This window comes from Eubalaena glacialis, chromosome 13 (assembly GCF_028564815.1).
Source record: "Eubalaena glacialis isolate mEubGla1 chromosome 13, mEubGla1.1.hap2.+ XY, whole genome shotgun sequence".
NCBI classification, from domain to species: domain Eukaryota; kingdom Metazoa; phylum Chordata; class Mammalia; order Artiodactyla; family Balaenidae; genus Eubalaena; species Eubalaena glacialis.
In genome coordinates this window covers 16,609,461-16,634,990 of record NC_083728.1, presented here as the reverse complement: position 1 = coordinate 16,634,990, position 25,530 = coordinate 16,609,461, and the positions used below count along the sequence as shown (strand labels likewise).

The following is a 25,530-nucleotide window of genomic DNA, read 5'->3' as shown; positions in this document are numbered from 1 at the left end:
AAACATCCTTTGAAAGATTAATGTATGTCCTCAAAAGAAAGAAAATTATCAAGTAAATAATTACAGATAAATAAAATACAGGTGCTGGGCAAATATGGTAAAAATCATAAAGAGGAATACAAATGTCTGGGGCTTTGGGGTCAAATACTGAACTTGGCATCAGAAGGCCCACATCTGGGTCCTGGCCTATTCATTCCCTAGGTCTGGTTTATTTTATCTCTCTTTAAAAAAATTTTTATTTTATATTGGAATATAGTTGATTTATTTATTTTTTTACTATTTTTGTTTATTTTTTTATATCTTTATTGGAGTATAATTGCTTCACAATGTTGTATTAGTTTCTCCTGTACAACAAAGTGAATCAGCTACATGTATATAGTTGATTTATAATGTTGTGTTAGTTTCAGATGTACAGCAAAGTGATTCAGTTATACATATACATACATCTATTCTTTTTCAGATTCTTTTCCATTTTAGGTTATTACAGAGTACTGAGTAGAGTTCCCTGTGCTATACAGTAGGTCCTTGTTGATTATTTTATCTCTTTTTTTTAAAAAAATAAATTTATTTACTTATTTATTTTATTTTGGCTGCATTGGGTCTTCGTTGCTGCGCGCAGGCTTTCTCTAGTTGTGGTGAGCGGGGGCTACTCTTCGTTGCAGTGCACAGGCTTCTCATTGCAGTGGCTTCTCTTGTTGCGGAGCACAGGCTCTAGGCACACGGGCTTCAGTAGTTGCAGCACGCAGGCTCAGTAGTTATGGCTCATGGGCTCTAGAGCACAGGCTCAGTAGTCGTGGCGCACCGGCTTAGTTGCTCCCCGGCATGTGGGATCTTCCTGGACCAGGGCTCGAACCCGTGTCCCCTGAATTGGCAGGTGGATTCTCAACCACTGCGCCACCAGGGAAGCCCTACTGCAATTTATTATCAGCTTTGTAGAAGTATTTGATTTTTTCAATTGTGTACGTATAGAGCTTTCATAAAATTTTCGAAACAATTTTTAAATTAAAAAGGAAAAGGGAATAGTTAAACACTACTTCAGACACCCTCAACGGTACTTGAAAACAAGAGTCCTGGGACAGAAAGCCATAAAGGGAAAGGGGGGAGTTAAAGTTAGAAATTCAAGATACAGTTGCATTTAAAATCCCTGCTGAATACCTTCTAATTGCTTTGTGTCACACTGAAAAGAAAAGCTAAGTTCTTTTCCCTGACCTAAAAGGACCCCTGGGGTCTGACTCTTGTCTGCCCTTCTGTTGGCCTCTCCTGTCTTTCTCCCTTTTGCTCACTCCACTTCAGCCATTTGGGCCTTTCTACTGTCCTTCAATCATGCCAAGCACATTCCTGCCCTAGGGCCTTTGTACTTGGGGTTCCTTTTGCCAGGACCACCCTTTACCCAGATCTTCCCATAACTGATTTCTTCTCCTAGTTTGGTTCTTAGCTCAAATGTCCCCACTCAGAGCGGCCTTCCTTGACCACCCCATCTAAGACTGCCTCTCCTCCAGCCATTACTACCAATCCCTTTATCCTCTACAGCTCTGGAATTGTGAATTCACTGATCTGTTTATCATCTGTTTCCTCCACTACGATGTCAGTTCCGCGAGAGTGGGGAATCTGGCCGTCTTGCTATATCCTCAGCATGTAGAACAGTGCTTGGCACACAGTAGGCGCTCCATAAATATTTGTGGAATGAGCAAATGCAGAAGGGGACAGCTGAGTCAGTATGCTGAATGGCTGGATGGGCCGGTGACGTGAGGAGGAAGCTGCAGCCTCTGCCTGGGCCCTGCCCTGGGTAAATAGTCCTCCCTCTGCCCAGACAGCCACTATTTAACAACTGTCTGCCACGGGACTGGCCAAGCCTGGGCCGTCACACAGCCAAGGCCCCAGGATTCCCTGGGACAAGCAACGGAGGCAGCCACACCTCAGGGAGAGCTTGTGAAGGAACAGGTCAAAAAGTTATCCAAACAGGCATGAGGAAGGCAGAGGAGGTGCTGAGACACAGAGAGAGCAGCTGGCCCTTCCCTGGGCAGAGCCCAGAGAAGCACATCCAGTGGGCAGCTTCCCAGACGGGGCCTGGCCTCCAGAGCCCAGTTCTGGTCCTGGCTCTGGTCCCGACTTGCAGAGGGACCTCAGACACTCGCCACCTCTGGGCCTCAGTTTCCTCTTCTGTAAATCAAGAGACCGTGGGCTGGTCAGTGGTTTCAAACTTAAAAAAAAAAAATGGCAGTGGCATTCTTTCTTCAAACAAAATCTTACCGGAAACCAATTTGCGGGAATGATACAAAGGAGGCACCTGGGTTAAAGGAAGTGTCGGGGTGCAGGATGCTGCCCATCCTGTAGCCCCTGGCCCTTCAAAGCAGCCCCAGGGTGAAAACCACCAGGCTCCTTGGTCTCCGAGGTTCTTCACCGAGAGTCTTGTAATTAAACCTAGACCCAGGTTCAAGCCTCACAGTGGGATCTTAGGTAATCGACTCCACCTTTCTGAGCCTTGGTTTCCCTCTCTAAATCTGGCATTGTAAACAGTACCTCCTTCATGGTGTCAAATGTTCAGCCCAGAACCTGGGACCTAGGGAATTCTCAATAAGAATAGTGAAAAATCAATGTTGGTTATTAGTGGAAGCAGCAGAAATGACCCGAAGGGCCAGTTCTTTGTCTCTACTGTGAGTGGGGAAAATATTTAACCACTCTGAACCTCAGTTTCCTCCTCTGTAAAACATGGCCAAGGGTTCAAAGGAGATCAGAGGTTGAGATCCAGGCCACCCAATTTTGTTTTTAAATAAAACTTCAATTGACTTCTAACCTTTCAAAACCCCAACTTCCAGCCTCTTTCAAAAAACTGGAAGCTCTAGCAACACTGATTCCCCATAACCATGAGACAAAAGCCCACTGGAGCTAATTTAGGCTGGGCGTGCTTTCTCTAATTTGCCACAGTCCCCACCATTCCTTAGCGTCTCTACACTAAAGTTATATTAATAAACGTAAACCATTATATTTGCTGTGTTTTCTTATAGGAAAGTGTGAAACCTGCTTATACTCTATCTGCTCCATATATCTCTATCTGGGCACCGAGGGCACTTGAGTTTCGGACCCCTGGTTGCTAAGACCAAGGGGAAGCTCATTATTTGTGAGCGCAATTTCCTATTTCACAGATTTACTATTTTTTGATGTGACTACTAGAACACTGTAAATTACATATGTGGTCCACGTTATATTTCTGTTGGACACAGCTGCTCTAGCACCTAGGATTCTATAGCAGCTAACTCATCCTGTCTCCATTTCCCATTCTGAATAGACCAGTTCTAGCCAAACGTCTTGGGCAGGTATCCCTGGCTGGGTCTTCTCCCTAGCCCACAGTTCTCTCTGGTGTCCTCACCCTTGTTGCTTGCCTGGTTTGGGGTGGGGGGGTGGGGTGACGACCCAGGCTCTAGAACTCAAGCCTTGTCTTCTAGAATTCTACACTTGGGAAATCTCACCTCCCAGCCCCCATGGCAGCCATTGTGTTCTCTTTATCAGAGAGTCACATAAAACAATAGTCAATCTGAATCTTAATTACACACCCATTCTTCTGTCTCCAGCCTGTGAATTTACCCCCAAATCCTGTGATTTGGGGGGTGGAGTTGGGGAGGGGAGAGGATTATTTTTTTTCCCCTTCTCCAGGGCAAGTCATAGTTTTTCTAGAGATAAGGTGGACGGAGTATGGGGGAGGGACACGGATCCTCCCACAGTGAAGGTGCTGACTTTGTTTTTGGAGGAGTTGGTATCTGCCCACAGCTCCTCTGAGATGAGAGAATCCTGAAGGACTTAAGGTGCTGGGAGGAAAAGGAATCTCACAGTGATGAAGACCCCCTTCAGATGGGGAGGCCTTATATGGTAGTGGCTGAGAATTTGTGGTGCAGAGTTAGGCAGACTTGAGTTAGAGCCTTGCAAGCTGTATGACCTTGGACAGGTGACTTTACCTCTCTGACCCTCAGTCTCCTCATCTATAAAATGAGGATAAAAATAGTTCTATTCTAGCACAGTGCTTTGGGCATAAGTGTTCCATAAATGCTAGCAATCATCATACCTTTCGAAAAAGGCATACATTGGCATGTGGAGTAAATTTAATTCTTTTTTATTTCACTTCTGTGCATTTTTGTAATTCTTCTACCATGAACCTGCTTCAGTTAAATCATAAAAAGTTAGTTGAGTGAAGAGGAATAAAAGTGAGTGGAAATGTCATCCTAGGCCCAGGCTCCAACATGGGGTTTTAGAGCTGGAAACAGGTAAGAGAATCTTAGAGTCTAAACTTCACACACCCACTTAATATCTTAATAAGCTGAGGCCCCAAGAAGAGAGATGATTTGGCCAAAGTCATACAGCACGTTAGTGGCAGAGCCAAAACTAGAACGGTGATGGTGAGGATTGGAAGGAAACTTGGAGGTGACTAGGTCAGCCTTTCCCAAGGCGAGACCGCTCAGACAAGGAGGATTCTATCCTGAGATGTCTGAAAAATGTTGGATTAAAGAAAGCTGTACAAATTTCATTATCAGAGAACTTCTCAGAGACCTTAACACAGGACAATGAATGCCTCGGGCACTCCAAGAGAAACTTCCAGTGTGTTCACATTAGCTCATCACAGAGCCCCTTGAAAACATCAACACCCATGAAAGCTCTCCCTGCCCCCCAACAGAGAAATTCTCTAGCTTAATACATTCCTAGATTTAAGAAAAAAAAAATGTAGAGATATTTTAAATAGTATGATTTAACAGTTACATTGCAGATTGTTGCTGGTATGTAGAAAGACAGTTAATTTTTTTCACTATCTTTCTCCTTTATAAAAAATTTGTAATTATTCCCTAATATTGCAGAAAAGTAGAGAGAATAATATTGTGAACACTGATGTACCCATCACTCAGTTTTGTCGAGCCCTACATGCATGACCATATTTTCATTTGATTCATTTTTTGTTTGTTTTAATGACAAATGAAACATTCCACTTAGACTTGAAGCCCCACCTTGTACTCCTCCTCAATCCCTTGCTTTGCCACCCTTCTCAGAGGTGACCCCTGTCAATATTTGCTGTTCATCATTGCTAGACATGTTTTTATACTTTTACTCTACATGGCTACATAAACTATATATAACATTATTTTGCATATCTGGAAAACTTATTCAAATGTTGTATGTATCCTTCAGCAACTTCCTTTTATTTTTGGATCTTCCCATGCAGCTACAAGCAGCACTAGGGCACTCACTGAAAATGCTGTGAAGGAATATCCCAAAGTATATTTATTCCAGTTTTTGACAATGGAGTTGTTTCCAGCTTTTCACTATTTTAAACAATGCTACAAAGAACATTCTTATACCTGTGGGTGAGAGTTTCTCTAGGATAATGTGGAGGAGTGGAATTTCTGGATTTCAGGCAGTGGGCATCTTCACTTTGATGAGATGTTGGCAAATTGCTCGATCTTGCCCCCCAACTGTCACTTTGGTCAGTAGCATCTAGGAGTTCTGGTTGCTCCACACCTTCCTCTGCACTTGACTCTGAAAGATGATGAATGTAAAATGAGAATTTGCATTTCCCATAATGCTAGAGAGGGAAAGGCTCCTTTTGCCATTTGAATTTCCTCTGTGAGTGTGTGTGTTCATATCCTTTGCCCATTTTTCTATTGCCTTATTTATCTTTTCTTAACAATTTGAAGGAATTATTTATTCTCAGTACAGATCCTTTTTTCAGTTATATTAGTGGAAAATACCTTTAATCAGTCTGTAGCTCGTCTTTTCACTCTCTTTAGAGTATTTTCTGTTGTACAGAAGTTTACAAGTGTAATGTAGTTAAGTTTTGGTTAAATTATAAATAAGATCATTAAATTTAATAATCTTTTCCTTTATAGTGTGTTCTTTTTGTTTTTTGCAGTGCCCTGAAATCATTAAGATATTATGCTAAAAGTTTTCTATAATTTTTAAAGTTTTATTTCTCATACATAGGTCTTTATTCCATAGGAATTGATTTTTGTGTGTGATATGAAATAGAGATGCCATTATATTTTTCTTCATATGGAAAACCAATTGACCCAGACCATTACTGACTAGGACGTCCTTTCTTGACTGATATGCAATGCCATTGTTTTTGTCCCTCATTTTCAGACATATGTAGATCTGTTTCTAGGCTCTCTATACTGTTCCACTTATCTCTAGTAGCCACATTTAAACAATGAAAAAAAAAACAACAGGTAAGTGAATCTATTGATACAATTATATGAAAATAAAACATTTAATTTTTTTAAGTTCAAAAAGGAAATAGTTAAAATTATTTAATATTTTATTCAACCCAAAATAGCTAAAATATTATTTCAACATTTAATCAATCAAAAATAATTAATGAGATATTTTTCTTCTTTTATATTCTAGGGCTTCAAAATACAATGTGTATTTTACACTTACAGCACATCTCAGTTTGAACTAGCCACATTTCAAATGCTCAATGGCCACATGTGGCTAGTGGTCACCATATTGGACAGTGAAACTATAGCTTTATGTATCATAGAGCATGTCCTCCTCATATTACTGTTGTTTTTAAAAAAATAATCTTGTTTATTCTCTTTGCTCATTCACATAAATTTTAAGATGAGACTGAACAGAACAGAACAGAACAAAGTTTGGAGACCAACAGCCTATCTGTCTCCACTGGATTTCAATGAAGGCAACTAACATATTTTGAGTGCTTGCAATTCGCCAAGTACCATGCTGTTGGGCTTCTAATTGAAATTACATTGAATTTATTGACTAATTTGGGAAGAATTGACATCTTTGCATAATGAAGCTGTTAACCTAAGACAATAAAAGAGCCAGTTATTTTTACCAGCAAAATGGGTTTATTTGGGAGCAGCAAAGAAATGCAATTTGGGACATGCAACTGTGGTGAACTATATGCAAGTTTGGTAAACTAAGGGAGAGGAAACTCTTCTATAGAGGAGAAGAGAAATTGGGATGAGCTGGTATAAACAAACAGTCCATTAGAGGAAACTGGGAGTTGGAAGTATAGTGGCTTTTCATTGGCTGAGTTGTGACAGTCTCTCATTGGCTGAGTTGTTGCCAGGCAAGGAGAAAATCTTTCTTCCTCCTGCTGCCAGTAGTAAAGTAGTGTCACTTTCTTCCAGAGATGTAAGGTACATCTCTTCCGGTTGGGATCTGTATTGAGATTAAGTAGTATGTGCATGAGAGCTCCCCCTTCTGGCCTTCTGACTTCCTTTAATGAGGTTTCCCTTTATAATTTTCAAAAATTCTTCTGACCATGATACATTTATATAGGTTTGCTGTTATGTTTTTTAAATAAAGTTCAATAATTTTAATACATAAAGGTCTTCTGTTAGAGTAATCCTAGCAATAATTGCTATTGCTATCATAAATAATTTTTTTAATTGAATCTTCTCATTTGTTGATATTAGTGTATAGAAACCAACTGCTTTTGACATACTGAAAATGTATCCAACAATTTTGTTCAATTCTCTTATTAGATCTGTTTTTAATTTCTTATCTTATTGTATTGCTTGGGTCTCCAGTAAAATATCAAAGAGAAGCAGTAATAATGGGTATTTCAAATAGGGCTTAGTTTGTCTATGAGTAGCTGAGACACAAAATAGCAGTAGTTTATACAAAATAGAAGATTACTCCTCAGATTATAAAAGTCCAGAGGGAGGCAATCTAAGGTTAGTATGGTGGTTCTTCCCCAAAACAGTCCTCAGGAACCCAGGTTCCTTTCATCCCCATGAGGTCTACATCCTCATGGTCCAAGATGGCTGCCAGGGCTCCAACCATACAGCCATGTTACAGGCAGAAAGAAGGAGCAAGAGACAAAGAAGAAAAAGGAGTAAAATCATGTTCCAGCTGTCTTTTTAAAAAAGTTCCTGGAAGCTGCCACATTACATTTCTGATTATACTTCATTGGCCAGAACATATTCACATGGTCTCCCCTAGCTTTAAGGAATGCTTGAGATAAGTTTTTTGAGGGGGCATCCATGTGTTCAAATGAAAATTGGAGGTTCTCTTACAAAGGAAGACAAGGAGACTATATAATACAGAACAGACAACTTGCAGCCTCTGCCACAGTGGGCAACCTTGTTTTATTCTTGACTTTAAAGGGACTTTGGCCTTTTAAAGTAAGATATCTGCTTTAGGTTTTGGGTAGGTAATTTTTACTGGGTTTTAAAAAGTTTCTTCTAAGTAAGCTAGAAGTTTTGCTTGTTTGCTTTTTAATCACAATGTTGAATTGTCTTAATTGCTTTTTGTGCATCTACTAAGATAATCACATTTTTTTCTCTTTTAGTCTGCTAATTCAGGAATATTCTAATGTTAAACCATCCTTGCAGTCTTGGAATTAAACCTAAATCTGTCCGGATGAAATACATATATTTTATACATTGATGAAATTTTTTAAAGTTGTGGTAAAATATACATAAAATTTACCATTTTAGCCATTTTAAAATGTATTATTCAGAGGCATCAAGTACATTCACATTGTTATATAACCTTCACCACCACCCAACTCTTGAAATTTTTTATCTGTTTCCATTAGAAAATAACTCTCCAAGCTTCTCTGCTCCCAACCCCCAGCAACCGCCATTCTATTCTACGAATTTGACTACTCAAAGTACCCCTATAAATGGGATTACACAGCATGTGTCCTTTTGTGATTGGCTTACTTCATTTAGCAAAGAGTCCTCGGGGTTCATTCATGTTGTAGCATGTATCAGAATTTCCTTCATCTTTAAGGCTGGATAATATCCTGTTGTATGTATACATAACATTTTGTTTTTTGGTTCATCTCTTAACTGACACTTGCTTCTGCCTTTGGGCTATTGTGAATAATGTTGCCATGAAATGGTGTAAAAATATCTCTTCCAGACTGCTTTCAATTATTTTGGGTATATACCCAGAAGTTGTATCGCTGCATCATATGGTAATTCTATTTTTAATTTTTTAAGGAAGTGTTATACTGCTTTCCATAGTGGCTGCATTATTTTACATTCTCACCAGCAGTGAGAAAGTGTTCCAATTTCTCCATATCCTTACCAAGGCTTATTATCTTTTTTTTTAAATTATCCATCCTAATAGGTGTGAAGTGGTTATCTCATTCTGGTTTTGATTTGCATTTCACTAATGATTAGTGACGTTGAGCATATTTTCATGTGTTTCTCGGTCATTTGTATATCTTCTCTGGAGTAATGTCTATTTAAATCCATTGCCCATTTTAAAATCAGGTTTTTTGTTGTTGCGTTGTAGGAATTCTTTTATTCTGAATATTAACCCCTATCAGACATGATTTGCAAATATTTTCTCCCGTTCCATAGGTTGCCTTTTCACTCTGTTAATAATGTCCTTTGGTGCACAAAATTTTTCATTTCAATGTAGTCCTATTTATCTATTTTTTCTTTTGTTACCTATGCTTTTGGTGTCATCTCCAAGAAATCATTGCTAAATCCAGCATCATGAATATTTCCCTCATGTTTTCTTCTAAAAGTTTTATAGTTTTAACTCTTACACTTAGGTCTTTAACCCATTTTGTGCTAATTCTTTTATATATGTAAGCTAAGAGTCCAGCTTCACTCTTTCACATGTGAATATCCAGTTTTTCCAACATGAATTTGGTTTGGATCACATTTTATTTAAGACTTTTGCAGCGGGGAAATGCTACTTTGATTCAACCTTTGATCCATTGCTAGAATCCTCTCACCATCCTCTCTGACAGGTGGTCATTTAGCTTGGGTTTGATACTTCTAGTGACAGGACACTCACTACTTAATAAAGCAGCTTTTTCCCTGGTAGTATCATTGTATCCAGTAGAAAAATCTTCTTCGTTTTCAGCACAAATCTTCCTCCCTATACGATCCATCTGTTGGTCCTAATTTGTCCTCTGGGGCTCTGAGAATAGGTGAGCACCCTTTTCCAAAGGAAAGTACTTTGAATTCAGTAAATAACACAACTGTATGGTGGGCAACCATGTGCTGGGTTTATAAGGTTTATCACATTTATTCCACAAAGCAATCTATGAAGAGGTCCTATTATTGATTCCTGTTTCTCAGATGAAACAAATAAGGCTTGAAGAACTTATCATTTTCACAAGGTTGAACAATTATGTAAATGGTACCACTGATATTTCAAAGGCAGTAGCCTTGACCACTCTGCTACACTGCCCCTCTCCTCTTCCCCAACAGTCAGCCCAGAACCCTTTTGGAGCTTCAATTATTCTCTAAAGGGTATGGTTTTCTCACCCTGTCCCATCCTAGGAAAATTTTAAGTGTTTCTATTAAAATTGAAATCAAACACAGTTGTTTGTGTATGGTCCATGTATACAGAGGGCTTCTTAGCTTCTTTGACCTGAGCACTATATCTTTTTTTAAAAAAATATCTATTTATTTATTTAGGTTGCGCTGGGTCTTAGTTGTGGCATGCATGCAGGATCTAGTTCCCTGACCAGGGATCGACCCCGGGCCCCCTGCACTGGGAGCGCGGAGCCTTACTGGCTGGACCACCAGGGAAGTCCCCGAGCACTACGTCTTCACTAATGACACATGAGACCGGGGTTAGAGGTTTGGGCAGCCGCTGCCAAGTAAAACCTCTAGAACTTGGTCACGTCGCCTGCTGCTAAGGCAGCTTCCCCCCCGCCCCCCATCCACACTGTCCAAGTGATTTATTTTTGGCCAATGTGGAGGATTTTTCTTTCCTCTTCCTTGAGTTCAAACATTTCTCCAAACCCACCTGATCTTGCTCCTGCCATTATTTTATTGCTAACACCTGTGTAAGAACTGCGTGCCAGGCACAGTTCTAAGCCTTTTCTCTACATTAACACAAATAATCCCCACAGCAACCCAATGACACACACATCATTATTCCCCCTATTTTGCAAATGAGAAAACAGTCACAGAACAGTTAAGGAGCTCAGCGAAGATCACACAGCTAGTCCAGGGCAGAACCAGAATTCAAGCCCAGAAAGTCAAGCTACAGAATTTGTGAGCTCTCAGCCTCCATACTGGGCTTCCTCCAAACATCTGACAATCTCAGCCAGCTTTTTTTTTTTTAACTTATTTATTTTATTTATTTTTGGCTGCGTTCAGTCCCCATTGCTGCGCACGGGCCCTGTCTAGTTGCGGAGAGCCGGGGCCACTCCTCGTTGCTGTGCGAGGGCCCCTCACTGCGGAGCACGGGCTCTAGAGCACAGGCTCAGTAGCTGTGGCACACGGGGTTCAATTGTTCCGCGGCATGTGGGATCTTCCCAGATCAGGGCCCGAACCCGTGTCCCCTGCACTGGCAGGCAGATTCCCAACCACTGCGCCACCAGGGAAGTCCCTCTCAGCCAGCTTTTTGAGGCCAAAAGATTGACACACAGTGACTGTCCTCCTTTTTTTTTTTTTTTTAACAAAGAGAGAACAGACCCAGGGCCCAGAGGCTTTGAAAGGCAACAGTATTAATTCAGGACGTAATATAATGGTTTATTTTATTCTGCTTATTTTCCCATTGCTTTCTACTTATGATATTGGTGTTTGATTTGGAAGTAATAACGTTTCCTTCTAAAATAAATCTAAATAAAAATAAGTGAGTTGATGTAAGCCAAATGTTAAGTAATAGCATAGGTGGTTTTCAGATATGATAAAAATCATAATGGTCATAGGAAAATCAGTGAAGCTTTGAAAAGACCGCACTCAGTCACGTTAGATGAGGTTACGCTGCGATAATAAAAGAAAGAAAGCCTCAAGTCTCCCTGGCTTAACTCTATGGATATTTATCGCTCACTTACTGCAGTCTGACATGAGTCGGCGGGTCGCTCTCCTCGTCCTGGTGACTCCATAGGTACACTTCCTTCCGAACAACCACAGCACTGACTCTTAAAGCTCCCGCCCAGGTGTGACGCAGATTGTTTCTGCTCACATTTCATTGGCTAAGACCAGTCACGTGGGCACGTCTAACTTTAAAGGCAGCAAGAAAGTGTGATTTTGCCACGTGCCTCAGAAGAGGGACGTGGAATAGTCAAGCCACAGGTAGGCTATGAGTAAAGGAGCCTGAAAGATAGCTCTGGAAAGGTAGGCTGAGTCATGACCAGTCAGACCACTAAGACCAGCCCCACCAAGTGGTCTTCAACACCTGTTCTCAGAAAAGGGACAGTGGTCCACCAGGGAGAAGACAGTCTGACAGTACAATTCTGTTACACTGATACTTCTCCCAAGCAGCAACCCACGATTCCTTTGGTTGGGGGTGCCTTCATTTTGTAAGCAGTTTTCGCTGAACCCTGTGGTCAGCTTTTGTTTATTCCCTGAAGTTAGATGTGGCAGTTTGGGCTTTGCCTGAGCTAGGATTTGGTTCTGTCACTACTTTGAAAATATATCCAGGGAAGGGTAATCGGAAAGGAAAGGAATTCAAGGACAGGGTCCAAGTGGATAGGGAGCCTCACACAGTGTTTGGTTATCAGGTTATCAGGGAGGCTTCCTGGAGGAGTTTTCCTGCAGGCTCCCTGAATCAGAAGCACCTGGAAACTCATCAAACATGTGATGCCTGGGCCAGCTGTTGACCCTGGAACCTGGAGGTGGGACCTGAGTCATCTGAATTTTTGTTAATGACCTCAGATGATTCTTATGGACACTGAAATTTGAGAAACACTGAATTATAGGGAGAAAATTTCCTATAAGTCTAGAGGCCTAACACAGTGGTTCTCAATTGGGGTTGATTTGAGACCCCAAAGGGGCATTTGGCAATGTCTGGAGATACTTTTCATTATCATAGGTTGGGAGGGGGGCAGGTGCTACTGGCATCTGGTGGGTAGACGTCAGAGTGGCTGCCAAGCATCCTACAGTACATAGAACAGCCACCCATTACAATTATCCAGCCCAAAATGTCAGTAGTGCTGAGGTCAAGAAATTCTGGTAAACAAGAGTTTAAACCCTTCCAAACATAGGAGCACATATGATTTTTAATCTTTTTAAAATTTTACTTCCCTGAAAACATGGAATCCTTTTCATTGAATACATACTATGTACTAAGCACTTCATGTACATTGTATCAGTTTCTCCCCCCCCCAAATCTTTTCAGTCATTTATCCAACAAATATCTATTAAGTGCTTGTTATGTGTTTAATTTTAAACTGTAAAAGATGTGGGGTGTACCCTGGGGAACACATCAGACAAGGTTCATCTCCTTCATGGGGGTGGAAGAGATAGAAATAGATATACAAGTAACACACATATGTGTAATTTCAAATTGTGATAGGTGGTAAGAAGAAAAATCAGGTACAGGGACAGAGAGTAAAGGGTGAAGGATGGGAAGAACCTACATAAATATGTAGGAGAGTCCTCCCAGACAAGGTGACAATTAAATCGGGATCTGAAGGATCTTTTTTTTTTTTCTTTGCCAGCCATGCAACGAACCAAGCAACCATTTTCCAGGGAACCAGAAAAGAATGTGCAAAGGCCCTGAGACGGGGAGCGGGGGCGGCGGGGGGGGGGGGAGGCCAGTGTGGCTGCAGCCACTGGGATGGGAGTGAATGGAATAAAATGAGGTTAGAAATGTAGGGCTATAGAAGCAAGGTCATGCAGGCCTCACAGTTCATGGGAGTTTTGAATTCTATGAGTTTTAGTGTAAATGCATAAAAAGCTTTAACTGTTTAAGGGAGGCACCTATTCCAATCTGCTTGTAGAAAATCATCCCTGGCCCCTGGCTATAGAGTGGGTGGTGGAAGACCCAGAGCAGAAAAACGAGAGAAGTGAAAAGAGCTTTTGCAGACCTGGAGAGATGATGGGGGATGGGGACAAGGTTGGCTGTGGTGGAGACGAAAAGATGATGAAAATTTGAGATACTGTTGGAGGCAGCAAGAACTAGATTTTCTGAAGAGCTGGCAGGGGTGGGAGGAAGGACACAAAGATAATGACTCCCAGGATTTTGGCTTGAATAACTGAGTTGGGGGTGGGGTGATGGACGATGACAATTAACGTATTATTATTGTTCTTTTTTAAAACTGAGGAAGGGGAAGTGAATTGTCCTACTTCACAAACTTAGTAAATGGACTCCAATTCAGGTGTGTTTAACTCCAAAGGTCATGCTTTTCCCACTCTCCTGGACCCACACATTTTTATAATGGGGGAGGATATTTAATGATATGTCATTAAATATTGATATATGAATGCCCCTGAATGCAACCATGGGCTTCCACATAGAACCCGCACAAAGCCTGGGACCCTCACTAAAGGCGCTTGTACATTGGGACCGGAAGTTGGGAATATAAATTCCCTAGATGGTGTAATGGCAGCGCGGTGCCCGCCTTAGGAAACCAGTTTTAAAATATTGCGTTCTGATTGGTGCAGTGACCACGTGTGGATGTGTGATAGGAGGAACGTTAGCATGCCCCGTAACTAAACCCAGCGAGTTCTGATTGGTGATCATGTCGAGTGGTCTTCCGCTGAGTTTGGAGAGTCGTAGTCGGTCTGGGCCTGTGACTGGTGGGATTGTAATACGACCTCCGCTGTGATTGGTGAAGCCCGCTCGGTTGTTTAAAGGTTTCTGTACGCCAGTTCCTGCGTTGGCCACTAGGAGGAGCCCAGGACACGCAAAACGCGGCGCTGGGGCGCATCTGGGCCGCTTCCTCCCGGAGGCCCTCCGGATCTGAGCCGCGCAGGTTCTGCCCTGCGTTCTAGGGCCACCGAGGGACGGTTGGGCGTGGGGGAACGGCGTCAGGGCTCTCAGCTCCGGCCCAGGTGGCCACGCTTCTCTGCACAGCCCTTTTGGCCCCTTCCTCTGGCTCTCAGCCCCGCAGAGGGCATTGGCTGACCGACGGCTGCGGGTTCGCAAAGGTTTGTGAAGGCCCAGATCCAAATTGCAAAATTGTGGAATCTGTCAGGTGAGACTCAGCAGCGCCCCCCGGCTGCGCCCTCTGCTCGCCTCGTAGCCCTCCTCTCAACTAACAGCCACCAGTGTTTACAGCCTACACTCCCTTTAAGATATTCAAAGAACTTTTCCAAAGTAGCATCTCACTGGAGCTTAGAATTGTCTCATGAAGGTCAAGGTCACTAGCTCGGAGATCACCGTATCCACAGTTACCCTCTACCATCCCAAGGCGCTATCACATTGTACTGTTTCATTGTCTTCCCTGCACTTAACCACTATTTGAAATTCTCTTCTTTTTTATTTATTTACTTCCTCCTGTCTGTTACCACCGCACCTCTCCACCAGGATGTAAACTCTGTGAGGGAGAGAAGAGGGTGGCCAGATCCAGTGCAGAATGCCCAGTTACATTTGAATTTGAGATAAACAACAGAAGTTTTAAAAGATATAAGTATGTCCCATGTGTTATTTGGTACATACTTGTACTGAAAGAATTATTCATTGTTTATCTGAAATTCAAATGCAATTGGGCATCCTGTGTTTTTATTTGCTAAAACAGCAACCCTGTTGGGGAGGGATCTTACCAATTCACTGCTTCATCTCCAGCACCCACAGTAGTGCACATGGCATGTACTGAATAAATGTCGAATGATTGGCTGGGCAAATTCCTTCATTCCTTCGCTCATTTATTCGTCCAACCCATTATATTAACTGCCAGCTGGGTCGTGGGACTATAAGGGTAAAATGAGACATAGTCCAGTGGAAGAGGCAGACAACCAGTAACCACCATGTGATTAAACTTTGATGATATAAAGTATTAGGGGCTGTGGGAGCACCGAGGGGGAGCCCTGACCTGTCCAAGCCAGCAGGACTGCCTGGAGGAAGATGAAGATGAGACTTGGAGGATGAGGAGGCGAAGAGAGAGGTGTGACAGCTGCTCTGGGCAGAAGGTATGGCATGTGCGAAGGCCAGAGACAAGGCAGGGGCTACGGGATTCTGAAAGCTGCAAGTGGTGGGGGTGGAGGGCAGATGTACAGTGTGGATGGGGCAGTCAGAAAGAGGTGAGAAGGAGACTCCGTCGCTGAGCATCAGTACCCACCAGTCAGGTGCCATAGTGATTGTGCCCATTGTATAGATGAGGAAACTGAGGCTGGGAGAAGTGAAATGCCTGGCCTACGTTGACAGTCTGAGTGGAAAAGGCCTAGCTGAAGCAGATTCTGAAGCCTGAACTCTTCTGAAAAGGCTCTGGGTTAAGGATTATAACCCCCAACTGGAGAATGGAGAAACTGAGGCCCAGAAAGGTGGCAGGGCTCTCCCTGTGAAAGAGGCTCCGTCCAGTTTAACAGGAGAACGCTGAGGCAGTACGAGGGGTATGGGTTGTCTCAGGCCCTCCAGAGAGACAGCAGGAGGGCTGGAGCAGGACACAGGAGTTCAGGCCGCTGTGTCTCCTGTTCCTGTTTGGGTTGGGTCTCTAGGAGTCCCTTACTGAGCCCTGAGGCTAATTCCTTGCATGGGTCTTGGGCTGGTCTGCAGTTTCCATGGAGACCGCCTCCCTCCATCCCTGAAATCTCATTGTGACTAGTATTAAGAGATTAACTCTGCCCGGCAGCCCTCGCAGGGTCTTGGGTGCCAGAGTGGCTGTGGGAGCTCCCTTAAGGATGAAGAGGTTGCCCACTGTGTGAGACCCCATAACACCAGGAGGAGGATGTCAGACTGGGGCCAGGGCTTCCCCCGGGACACCCCAGGTATGATCCTGACTCCACATCTACCTGGAAAGGAGGACGAGGTGGTGGGAGAGAGACACAGGACCTAGGGGAGGAGTCCAGATTTTGGAGCAGTATAGAGATGTTGTCACCCCAGTCCCCAACCCAAGAAGACCCAGGGTCTTGATGGGGGGACCCCATTCTGATCAAGGCAAGATCCAGATTCTGTCAACAAGGCGAGGAGAGCCTCACAGAGTCTTTTAGGGGTGTTTCAAGGCTACCTAAAGACCAGCTTCCTAATCTGCTTCATTTTGCTTTGGGGAAACTGAGGCACAGAACAGGAAAGTGACTTGTCCCCAGTCAGTGAGTCAGTGAACTGAAGCAGGTCAGGAATCCAGAGGGAGCCCTGGGGTTGCCTGAGCAGAAAATGTTTGGTTAAATGTCATTGCCCCCTCTGCCATGAATCCCACATCCTCCTTCCTGACCTCCAAGAATGGGGTCCCCTCAGCTTTCTCTCCCCTGGGCCTGTCCCATCAGCCATGCTTCCCTTCCCTCCCCACCTCCCCCCCTCCTCCTGCCCTCCCCTGCTACCTGCATGGTCTGAGCCTGCCAGAATGTCCCTGGCAGGCTCCACTCCACTGGAGGGCATGGCCACCGGGCCCTAACTGTCCCATCCAGGGGACATCCCCTCACTGGGTCACTATCAGGATGACTTTGGACATTTTTTGTTCCACGCTTCAGCCCCTCTGTGACTTCAGGGCCTGGATATGGTGGGGGCCGTGAGAGCCCATCCCCACCCCACCTCCTCCTGCCAGGCCTGCATGGGAGAGATTTAGGCCCAGTTCCAAAGCACTCCTGGGTCAGGCTTCCTGGAAGGCCACACTGGGGCAGGGGAACAAACACCGGCTCTGGAGCCAAGTAGCGATAGTTCAAATGCTCTTGACTCAGCAGTGTGAGCCTCAGTTTCCTCACCTGTGAAGGGGGGCAATAACCCTTCCTTCCTCAAAGCTTGTTCTCATTTGCTATGGAAAAATCTCCAAGTTAGGCTATTAAATGAACAAAGTGAGATACAGAACAGTTTAAGAGATGGGGGATGATATCGTATGATCCCATACGCTGCCTGGTCTGTACAGGGAAAGTTAAGGGAAGTGATTAGCTACAGTGAAGAGGGCAGTAGACTGGTGGACAGGAGTTGGGGGTGGAAGCCAGACTTCTCAAAGTGCACCTTTTATATTGTTTTGACTTTTGAATCGTGTGCACGTAGTACCGATTCCAAAAGAAATTTAAGTGTTTTAATAGATTGGGTAAAATATCAAACCATCAGAATAATCGCTCAGACCTCAATACTGTGACAGGTATGCAGCCAAGATGGAGACCCATGTACTAGGACTTGACTCAGGAACCGAGAAAGCCTGACCCCGAGTCTCTAAATCCTTGACCTAGAAGGGCCCTTTATTTTAAGCTGATTTCATTTTGCCAATAGCAAAATAATAGTCATCGGTACCAAGAATCAGGAGCTCCCTACATGCCCACCACAGTGCCAAGCACTGTCTGAGTAGAATCCCGTTGAATTGGCATTCTGACTTTATGAGGAAGCTATTATGTTCCCATTCTACAGATGGGGAAATGGAGCCTCATTGAAGTTGCAACTAGGAAGTTGTAGAACTTGGATGCACATCTAGGCCTTTCCAGCTCCAAAATTTTAAGGCCTCCTGTGGTAGGTCTCAATCTTAGTTGCATATCAGGATCACCAGAGAACTTTAAAAAATACTCATAGCCAGCACCCACTCACCCCCACCCCAAGATTTGATCATTGGACTGTGGTGGGGCCTGGGCATCAGTAGTTTTTAAAGGTCCCAGGTGATTCTAATTCACCATCAGGGTTGAATTTCTGCTTTATGCTAGACAACTTTTCAAATGGGAAACCAAGGCCCAGGAGGGAAATGACCTTGCCCAAGGTCACACAGTGGTTGGAAGCAGAGCTGGAACAGGGCTCTCACATGGAGCCTTTGTGAAAATAAGTGAATGGTGTCCCCCTCTGAGCGGGCAAATCTCCATGGGCAGTTGGCTTGGTAAGTGGAACAAGGGCTGGATTTCCACCTCCACTTGCCCCCTTAGCCAGAGAACCTTTGTGCAGTGAGCAACCTGTACAACTGTATGAGGTGGCCGTGGCCTGAGTCTCGGGATCCCAAACACTTCATCTCAGTGACCTCCAGGCAGATCCCTAGAGCCCTTCAGAACAAGGATGTGGGGAGCCCAAGGGTGGTTCCTGGGATGTGGGTTCATCCCTCACCTGAAGACCAGGGCCTGCACCCTTCAGACCCGACAGGGTCTGGGCAAGGCCCCATCTAACTCCCAAAGTCACGTCAGCAGATAAAGTCAGGAACATAACCAGGAGGGAGGAACATACACACAGGAGGACAGCAACAGCCTCAGCCCAGAAGTCACAAGCCACCTGGCAGAAGGCAGCCTATGGGGAGGCCCCGCCCACACAGACCCAAGTCCTCCTGGCTTCCTTCCTGATCATTCTCTCGACCACACTCTCTACACTACCTATTGAGCCTTGAAGTCAGCATCTCCCATAATACCCTGCTCTCCAGCCAGAGTAGCTTCCATGCCCTTTCACCCTCACCCACCATGTTCTCCACTTCTGGATGTTCCCTCTGCCCAGGATGCCACCTCCTCCAGGAAACCCTCCCTGACCACTCCAGCCCAGAGATATGTCTTCTTTCTGCCACCTTCCAGCCCTCACAGTCCATACACACAGCCCAATTGTGCCTTGGGATGGAGCTTATTTTATCATCATACTGGCCACTTTTCATTGACTGCTTACTACGTGCCAGCCCTGGAAGGGCAGGGTGGCCTGGAGGTTAGGAGCACAGACTCTGGAGCACAGATTCTGCTCAGGTTGGAATCCCAGCTTCTTATGAGCTGTGTGAGCTGTGGCGTATGATTCAACCTCTCTGTGCTCCAGGTCTATAAGATAGTGATAAAAACATTGCCTTACTTCACAGAGTGGTTGTGAGGATTAATGAGTTAATACATGGAAAACCCTCAAAACAGCTTTATAAACATTGGCCATGGTTATCATTGCATATATCCCACTCCATTTCATCCTCACAACAACCCTATGAGTTAGGTATTATTATTCCCAATTTACAGGTGAGAAAAGTGAGACTCAGAGAGGTCTTGAGAGTCAGGGCAGGGCTCTGCATCCTTTTCTGTGGCCTGATGCCTCCAGAGAGAGGATGTGGCTGAGATGGATTATAACTTTGAGCCTCTGGTTTGCAGCTCATGGCTGCTTCTCAGAGGGCCCACAGGACACAGGGCCAGGTGAGACCCCCCTGACTTGGGCCTTCCGGTGGCTCTCAGGCACCACTCTGCTTCCAGCCAGCCCCAGGAGGGAGGGTAAAAAGCAAAGAAGGGCCTTTCAGTGCCATCTTGTTCACTAACATCCAGAATACATCACTGAGTACCAGATAGAGTCTCCTAGCTGGAGACTCAGGACACCCGGGTGACCTTCTGTCCCTGGACGAGTCACTTCCCGCCTCTGGCCTCCGTCTCCCCATCTGTACGATGAGTGAGGGGATGAGGCTGGACCAGTAGTTTTCTGATTCTCATTAACAACAGCTGGCTCCACTCTCAAATGAAATACTGAGGGACAGTGTCCCTAAGAGGCAGGCACTGGGTGAAGTGGGGCCTCTGCCTACACTCCCTTGGCTCCTGGGACCTCAGAACCCAGTTTGAAAGGCCTTAGGCCGCATCCTCCTAAGGGCTCTCTTGGCTCTGACACTGCAGGGTTCTAGAATCCCCAGCTCAAAGCGGCCGCTTCGCATCCCTGTTTGGAAAGCTCTCCCAGCCCCCCCACCCCCCAGCTGCTTTTATCTCTCTTTGGTAACACAGCAAATTTGCTCAGGACCCAGAGCAGGGGAAACAAGCAAACTGTTGACTCTTGAGCAAAACGTACCCTTTGGAGAGCAGCAGAGGAGGCTCTGGCTGTGCGTGGGGTGGCCGAAGGCCTCTTGCATAACCCGGCGGCCTCCTGCCCACCCAGGCCTTTGCTTTGCAGGGTTAGGGGTGAGGCAAACCGCAAACTCATGCCCAGTTAATTTTTTAAGGCAAAATCAACAGGCTCAGCAATGATTAGCAGGCAGGTAAGTTCGTCTTAATCATGCTGAGGAGAGGGAGGAAGGAGGCTTCCAGGGGCCCAAGGGTGGGGCTTAGTTATCAGTTAACCACATAAATGTTTCCTACCAAACCCACTGGCCTTCAGCCCTGAGCTTCCTCCTCTTCCTCTCGGAAGTACTTGCGTGGCATCCCAGCGAATGGCCATCAGTCATTGAGAGAACAGACACTCCACCCTCTGGGGTCTGTAGGAGGCACTGCCAGGGCCCTTGAGGGCTGGGATGAAGCAAAGGGGACCTCACCAAGCTCCTGGGCTTCTTGTTAAGGCCGAGCTCACCCTGCTGCCTCTGCATGGCCTTGAGCACGTGTCCTCCCTCCTCAGGGCTCAATGAGGGGCCCTGGGTCTATGTCCCAGGTTCAGCCTACAGCTGGCTGCCACTCCCCTGGGGGCCTCGGTGTCTCCATCTGCCAAATGGGTGGATTGGCTGAGACACCCTGTCCAGTCTTGAAGTTCTATGATTGGATTAAGCCAACATGGCCTGTACCCAGGACGAGGAGGGTGGGATGAGCCGTGTTTTAGGAGTGCTAGGGGGGAGAAAAGATGCCCGGAAGAGGGAGGGGGCCTACCTGGTATCTGCTGTCGGCACCAGCCAGTGTCAGATCCCAGCTCCAGGAAGAGGGCTGTCCTCTCTGTTGGAAGGCAGGGGTCCCTGTGGGGTGGGCTGTGGCTGCAGGGATGACCTGACAGACCCCAGTTGGTCCAGGACCCCTCCCCCTAGACCTCGAGAGCTGCCAAAGGAAGCAGCAAGGCCACACCAGCCCTGGGCCTGCTGGCTGCCTGGACTGGAGTTTGGTCAGTTGTTGGGGACCTATATTGTGAGAAAGTTAGGACTTTGTCCACAAACTGGAATTTGAAATTTCAAAGGGGCGAAACTGAAGGGCCCTACCCAGGAGTGGAGATGGCTCTTGGCTTCTTTCCCCCACGACTTTTGTTCTCTGTCTTGATAAGTCCCGGGTTCCCTGCACTGCTCCCTGGGTTGTGGGCGGGGGAGGGGAGACAGGCGGTAGTGGGGACTTGAGCGCCCAGGGGACGTGAAGACGCCAGGCGGCCCGTGGTGGCTGGTGTCTGGAGGACACCTCTGCACTTGCACGTGCCCTGGGACAAGCTCCTTCACTTCTCAGACCCCTGAGCTCCCTGGCAGTAACGTGACAATGGAACCACTAGCCACCAGCGCTCCAGAATTCCAGGGTTCTTTCCAGGGATCCAGGAGGGAGGCAGCGTGGAGGGGGTAAAGCCCTCAAGCTCTGGAGTCAGACTCGGGTTCCAATTACAGCCCCTCCTGTTACATCATTATGGCCTTAGGCAAGTGGCTTCCCCTCTTTGAGCCTCAGTTTTGTCACCTACAAAGTGGGACAGATAAACGGAGAAGAGTGGAAGGTTCTTAGCACTGGGCCTAGCACAGATTCTCTCCAGAAACATTAGCCATTATTGTCATTTAAAAGAAAAATATTGTGGTCCAGAGCGGCGGCTCCCTTAACCACTATCCGCGCCAGAGGCCTCAGCACCCTGCCCACTGCCGCCCCTCCCCAACCCCTGGCTGCCCAGGACAGTGGTCTCAAAACACCCCTCCTTCCCTTCCTGAGGGCCCTGTTTCTCCATCTACAACAAAAAGGAGTGGGACCTCCAGCTGAGCTCTGAGACCTCTCTGTTTTCCCCTGGGAACTGGGGCATGTTGAGCTGGGGTCTCACTGCCCCAGGGGCCGGGCCAGAGATAAAGAAGGACTGCTGAGTTGATGGCGTAGAGGCCAGGGTTTGTTCAGGGCTGGACAAGCCGTCCCTGGAGTTCTCCTGTGCAGGGGGTCCCGATTCCAACTGATTATGTGGCCAAGGTCAAGGAGTCAGCCACTGATGACAGTAATCACTGCTGTTGCACTCTGTGCTTACGCTCGGTCATTTAATGCCCATACTGTCCCCGCGGAAAAGGTATCAAGCCGTCTGATGCCAAAATGAGGGCTGAGAAAGCTGGAACCTGAGGTCGCAGAGTTTGGGAAGTTGGCAGTGCCTGACTTTTGACCCAGGTCTTTCTGATTTCAAGGTCCATGGTTTATCCTTTAAGGGTGGGGTGGGGGTGGGTGTGGATGTGTGTCATCTTCACAACAAACTTCAAGTTAGGCCCATTTTACAGAAGGGGAAACTGAGGCTTTGAAATAATAACTTGCCTGAGACCACAGAGCCAGTAGATCTTAGAGGTAGCCAGTCATTTATATGAGGGATGTGTATCTAGAAGGTATTGTTTGGGGTCAGCTAACAGTGGGGTGATTTGTGTATGTAATAGATTATGCAAGTTCTAGTTCATGGGTGGGTAGATTTACTTATGGGGTGGGTTGTGATTGGTGGGACATGGGGTACGAAATAGGTTTCTGGAATGTGCCTCATAGGCAGTGGGTCACCCGTGTTGTGCGTTTGGGAAAGCATGTATGTCACTGTTTGTGTACAGAGTAGCTTGTCGTGTGCAGGCTGCCCACCTGATAGTTCTTGCATGTAACAGGCATGTGTGTGGCATGGTTGACCTTAGTTGATCATAGACCTTATTTAATTCAATCTAAGATGCCATCTGTAGAGGTTGAAAATTGTTATTTTTGTTACCGTTAAACTTTGACATGCCAGCGATCCCAGCCCACTTTTAGAAATAGGGAACTGCGCCTCTTAGACTCGATGAGATGCCATATGTGTAGGCTTGTGAGAGGACTAGCTGTGTGTGGCCTGTCACAGGTGCCAGACAGGTGGCAGGACCCGGAGTCAGCCCTTGAAGGCCCCTCCCAGGGCTGCCCCTCCTTCTCCTCTGTGTTTATCCCTTAGTTGGGTCTCCTGCCCGGCTCAGCCTTGGCCCCAAGGCTGTTGGAGCCAGGCTCAGATGTTCCTGGCAGAGCACGGGAGGAACCCACCAAGAGTTGAAGTCTTCTCCATCAGCCCTTATGGAATTTCTCTCCCTCTCTCCCTCCCTTGGGGTCTTGTCCTGATCAATAAACAACTGGGCCAGTATCTTCACCCCATTTTACAGATGGGAAAGTTGAGGTGCTTAGAGAGATGTGATTTAAAGAAAGTTATCCAAATAGTGACAGAGCTAGTTCCTAAACCCAGGTCTCCTGACACCAAATCCAGCCTCTCTTCTCCTCCAGAACAATTGCCCCCCCCTCCAACTCCCACCCGTTATCTCAGCTCCAGGGGGAAGATGGAGGGAGGAGAACACAGCTACACGGGGCAGAGAAAGGGCTTCTAATAGTTGGAAGAATATGAGCAGGATGCCTCCACACACCCCTCAAGCACATTCTGCTTCTCCCACTGATTCACCCACTCATTAATTCACCCATTCACTCTTTCAGTAATTCACCCACTCATTAATTCACCCACTCACATATTAATTCACCTTGTCTCTAATTCACCCACTCTCTAATTCACTCATTCATCAATTCACCCACCCACTCACTCATTCATGCACTCTCTCACTAGTTCACCCACTCTTGCTCTTGTTACCAAATCCCTGTGCCCGGCCCTTCCAGCCAGCAAAGGAGGGCAGGCTCCCATGCCTCCAGAGTCCCAGATCCTTCTACCTCGGCCTGCACTTTCCAGCTCCACCACCCCAGGTAGTCTGGGAGCTCATGAAAGTGTGTTCGTGGTGGGCAATGAGGGCTGGAGGGTGTAGAAGAAAAGAGTGAGCCATGAGTTGAAGGCAGGCAGGACCGGCCACATGATTATCAGGGCCCGGTCCCAAACGAAAATGCGGGGCCCCTTGTTCAGAACAGCCGAGCATTAAACCAAACACAGAAGCCTGAGAGTGGAGCTCTGTGCACTGCTCAGGTGGCTCACCCGCGAAGCCCACTCTAGAGGGAGGAGGTGGGTGGAGAGAAACAAAGGAGATAGGAAAGGGAGGCCAAGGGGGGCAGGAGGAGAGGGGATGGACGCTTGCTGGGCACCACTTGGTGTTTTCCTAATGCCATCTCATTTAATACTCAGACCACCCTTTGAAGTTGATTGTGTATTTTCTAGAAGAGGAAACTGAGGCTCAGAGAGGAGAATCATTTACCCAAAGTCACGATTAGTAGGTGGTAGGCGCCTGAATGTTAATCCAGGTCTGTGGGGCTGTAAGCCTTGTCTCCGCCTGTTCCCCGAGGGGAGGGGGAGGCACGGGGCAGGGCAACAGGAGGAGGTGACGGAGACCTGGGAGATGGAGTCTGTCTGGGCCTGAGCGGCTGTGACAGACTGAGCAGCCCCCTGTGAGGGCTGGTGGTGGCCAGAGCGGGGTCCTGGGGAGCAGGGCGGGGGACCCAGACAGCAGTGTGGGCCTCTCAGTCCTTCCTGCTCCCAGGGGAGGCGGGAAACTTGGAAGGGAGCTCCCAGAACGAGGATCTAGAAGATTGGTATCTGGGGCCTGGGATTTACGTTTCTGATTCATGAGCCATGAGGCAGCTTTATCTCTGCAAGAGCACTGAGGGTCGAAGTCAATGACTGGGGAAGTTACTGAATTAGGGCATCTTGGAGGTGGGCTGTCAGTGTCCCAGGGTATATGTGAGCATATCAACCTGACTCGGGGTGACAGTGACTTGGAGGGTGGCTGAGTCAGGGTCAAATGGGGGCTGGTGAATTAGTGTGCCCATCTTACAGAATTGATAACACAATACTGGGGAGTTGGGGCCCCATCCGTTGTAATAGCACTCCGGGGGGTCAGCCAGAAACCAACAAACAGCCAAATCCCTGTGGCCCCGCCCAGCCGGTCCACCAGTGGGGGAGCCGATTAACCATTAACCCCCAACCCTCCCCGGCAGAGCCTCCACCCCTTCGCAGGGGCTAGGCCAAGACTCCCGG

At 46.3% G+C, this 25,530-nt stretch overlaps 1 long non-coding RNA gene across 2 annotated transcripts; it reads right to left on the bottom strand.

Annotated features, from left to right (window-relative positions):
- Window positions 1-408: 408 nt before the first annotated feature.
- LOC133104419 (uncharacterized) lies at window positions 409-21,509 on the bottom strand. 2 transcript variants are annotated; one of them, XR_009703567.1, is made up of 3 exons: window positions 21,294-21,509; window positions 5,340-5,517; window positions 409-2,160 (listed from the first exon to the last, which is right to left on the bottom strand). It is a non-coding gene; the product is annotated as an uncharacterized LOC133104419 (long non-coding RNA). The 2 variants fall into 2 exon arrangements; XR_009703566.1 differs by lacking the exon at window positions 409-2,160 and having other exon boundaries at window positions 5,245-5,517.
- Window positions 21,510-25,530: the final 4,021 nt, after the last annotated feature.